At 36.3% G+C, this 4,027-nt stretch overlaps 1 long non-coding RNA gene across 1 annotated transcript; it reads right to left on the bottom strand.

Moving 5' to 3' along the window:
* Window positions 1-2,027: 2,027 nt before the first annotated feature.
* Window positions 2,028-3,586, bottom strand: LOC107717158 (uncharacterized). Its single transcript, XR_001637290.1, has 3 exons — window positions 3,514-3,586; window positions 2,890-2,964; window positions 2,028-2,088 (listed from the first exon to the last, which is right to left on the bottom strand). It is a non-coding gene; the product is annotated as an uncharacterized LOC107717158 (long non-coding RNA).
* Window positions 3,587-4,027: the final 441 nt, after the last annotated feature.

Genomic DNA, 4,027 nt, shown 5'->3' with positions numbered 1-4,027 from the left:
GATCTGAACAAAGCAAAAACACGTCACCAAAGAGGTCTCTGTCTTTAAACTGATGTAAAACAGCCCAACAATGACTTAATGTCTACATGATTTAGTACGGTTACTGATTAATAGAAGAGCAATAATCAGTTTAGCATCGTTTACATTAAATTAAAGTTTGATATTCTGTTGGTTTAGACTCATGTTTATCCTAATCAAGATTATTTTGTGAAGTAACCAACTGTCGCCTCCAAGTAACATCATTGCTTGATTTGTGTCCTGTGTGCTGCAGAAGTTTACACTTGATTACAGAATAAATACACACGTGTCTGACATCATCATTATTTAGTTCATTTAGACATTTGTATATGCCTCAAAGCACAATGAAGTCCTTCATTAGATGTGCATCACCCACATTACTTCAACTAATGGTTGGATTTAATGCCCTGGGAGATGTTTAACACTATTCCTGTGGTTTTGCCCCAGTTCTCAGTAATTTCAATTCATCAGGTAAGCAATTTCCACATGACTCATGATCCACATTAGGTAGAGCAGATGTAGCCGAGGTGATGATTATTTGGGGGGATTTTAAGCGGATTTTTTCTGACAAATAGCCAGTTGCTTCTGGCTCTATTTATACCTTAACATCCATCTCAGGTGATACAATAAAAAATGCTCAGGCAAGATCATGGTTTACACCTGGTAGTAACCAAAAGGTAAAGGCTGGACTGGTTAGCATGGTCCAGTTAGCCCTTGCTATAAAATAAATCACAAAAGCACTACTGTTTAAAAGTTTGAGTGAGGGATATTTTTATCTTATAGTCACCAAAGCTGCATTTATTTGATCTAAAATCAAAGATCAGCTTTTATTTGAAATAGAAATCTTTTGTAACCATGTACAAGTCTTTACTGTCATTTCAATCATTTTAATAAACCCCAGTGTAATTAAATTATTATTTTCTTTAAAAATCTTACTGACCCCAAATTTCTTAACAGTGTAGTATATTCACTGCATTATAATTTGGATTGGTTCACACGAGACAAATATTAATACTGGTGGTAAAACAGTGTGAAATGATTTGCTAATTTATGACTAAGAAATTATCATAAATGATGGAGGGAAGAAACTTATTTATAAATAAAGTAGCAAGTAATGCTGCATTCAAGTCCTCCTGGGACTGCTTACAAGTTGAAGAGTCACATATAATGTGATTTTGGTCAGAATAAACAGCTTTTTAGTGCTATTGCAACAAAATGAACAACAAAAGATGGACAGTGGGTGTGTATTTGATTGCTAGCCTGTGTACTTTATCATTTATATGCCACCACAGAGAATTATGGGAAGTGTAGTTGTGCCACGAAGCCTCTCAACTCATAAGTCGGCTAAATGGGTAATATTTCTTTTCTTTATCAGAATTTACAAATACAACCTAATGTGATCAATGCCACTTCTGTAATGAATCTCAAATGAACACATCCCCAAATCAGAAAGTTGTGGCGTGGTGTAAGCTAGCAACTATGCTAGCATCATATGCTCACTACTTGGGCATGCTTTAAACGCCAACATTATACGCCACTGTGCAAAACATGTATGCTTGCCTGAGATTGAAGAAGGTTCCTGTGAATGCTGCTTTTGTCTCAGTGACACTTTGATCCATCTTTGCCAACTCAGACCACCTTGATTAAAGAGAAGGGTCAAAACATGGTCACATGCCCGTTCCTCACAGAGTTTGGATCCAGCTCCCCTTTTCTGCATCTTTATGCATGGTCCACAGAGGCTTTAGTCCTCACAACACACAATGATGGTTTTCTAGCAACAGGCCAAAACAGTATTATAAAGCTGGGCAGACCAGAGGTACGCTCTTGCATGTTGAGAGAGTCTCCAGTGGAGGGCCGGAGAACAGTTAGCGCATTTCTGTGTGGCTGAAGGCCTGAGCTTAGCAACAGCTTTGTCCTCTGCAAAAAATCTACCAGTAAGAAACTTTTTCATGAATTAAACATGTGGAACACGCAAGGTGCTAGAAATAAACAAACATTATTTACTGATGCTGTGTTATATAACCTTAGACAAAAAGGCACTCTAATGAAGTTGAAATTCTGCCTGGGGCTCTGGAAAAATAATAACAGAAAGTAAAGACCCTGAAAAATCTGTTTACCTTTGTAATATTACAGCACACCTAGACATTAAAATATACATAGTCTGGAACATATACTTCACTCAGTACAGAGGCACAATTGTGTGTGTGACAGATCTAAAAATAATATATTATATAATATTTATATAATATATATTTGAGAGAAAAACATCAATTGCGGGCCATCTGTGCAACCTCTGTATTGGAAGTCAATAGCTATCTACTTCATATAATCATCAAATAAATGCTCTTTTTGTTGTTGAGGCATGCAAACCTACCCTCTGGTCTGATCGTCCAGTCCAGCCTTTTTGAATGTGGCAGCTTTGATGTTTGTCACGCAGGGTTATTTTGCTGTTTATTAAATTTGTGAGGAATCCCTGCATGGTCCTCAACAGGAAATTAAAAAAACAGGTACCCACAGGAATGGGCTCAAAGAATTTTGTAGAACATGACAACTTCATGGAAGAACATCAGAATGGATCATCCATTGATCAGTTTTCCTGTCACGGTTAAAGACAATAATACTGTTCTCCTGTCATGTAACATGATTGACTTGAGTAGCCAGGAAATCATTTGTTAATTCAGTGGCCCCCCTTAGCGAAAATGCCATTTTTATTACAAATATAATAAAACAGACTGGTCATATTGCGGCTAAATGTAAGTTACTTAATATAATGTCTTGTTTGTAAATCTGTTGTATACAAATATCATAAGCATGCCTTTGCACTGAATAAAATATCTGTTCCAGACAATGTAGAACCTGGAATTCACTCACCTTCTACTTGAAAATAACCACCGGTCTTCAGTGAGAGCATTATCTGATGTCATTTCCAGGATGGTGGCAACTAGACTGAACAATGTGAAGACAAAAACATTTTTAGAAAACGTATTTGTTAAATATGGAAATAAAATGATTAATTTGAATTATGAAGTTGTTAAGAATGGTTACAGTCAAAGAAAAATATGACATCTGAAAATGCTAACAGCATCACAGTGAAATCAGAATTTATTTATAAGAAGAGTTTATAATAATTAAAATGGTAAATCATTATATGTTACCTTATTTTTCACTATGGCTGTTTTTAGAGCAAATGCACTTTGTGTTCATGATTTTTAAATCATTACCATTTCTGCTGTAATTGGTCTTGTTTTGTTGTCTTTTCCTGAAATGTTGCATAAAATGCAGTACTAAATGGAGACTGCATTGCTGCTTTTGGCCATTGCATTATTTTGATTGCATTTTAAATTGTTACATACTCTTCACCACAGTGAATACTTAGCTTGCATTAAGATTGTCAAAATATTAGGACAGGATTAAGGATTTGTTAGATATTTGGTGGATGCTGCTGAAACATCCTTTACATCCATTATAAGTAGCCATAAAGTCTCTGAACCTTACAATCCTCGTCTCCATGCGTGCACCATTGGTCCTTTATGGCCAAAATTTGATAGTGTCTTCTATTAGTCTCGCCTCTCATCTCCTGCAAGAAATACACACATTCATTCAACACACAAAGATCTTATGAAGGGCAGATGGGTAGAATATGTGTTTGTGCCTTCTTATGTGGTATAAAAGCGATGTGCCGAAGTCCACAATAAAGCACTGAAGCAGTTTGTACCAACACATGGCAACCTGTCACAATAAAACTGATAAAAGAAGGACCTCTGCTGGAAGCTCCACATTTTTGTCCACATTTTGACAGACCTTTAAAACAAGGAAACAGGGAGTTGCTTCGGGACATTCTTGACTTGTACATCACAAATAACGTGTGGCAAATGGAAAACACGTGACACTGTCCATCGTGATGTTTGCGAGATCTCACATTTTACTTTGTGCCAGTTCTAACTTAACTGTTCTCATATGAGATCAAAAAGTCAGCCCTACACAACAAGTTTTGGAAATCAAATGACTT

The sequence above is a fragment of the Sinocyclocheilus rhinocerous genome, unplaced genomic scaffold (assembly GCF_001515625.1).
Source record: "Sinocyclocheilus rhinocerous isolate Xijiao unplaced genomic scaffold, SAMN03320098_v1.1 scaffold1874, whole genome shotgun sequence".
Classification (NCBI taxonomy): Eukaryota; Metazoa; Chordata; class Actinopteri; order Cypriniformes; family Cyprinidae; genus Sinocyclocheilus; species Sinocyclocheilus rhinocerous.
Note: the sequence above shows the minus strand (reverse complement) of the source record. Positions and strands in the feature narration are given on the sequence as shown.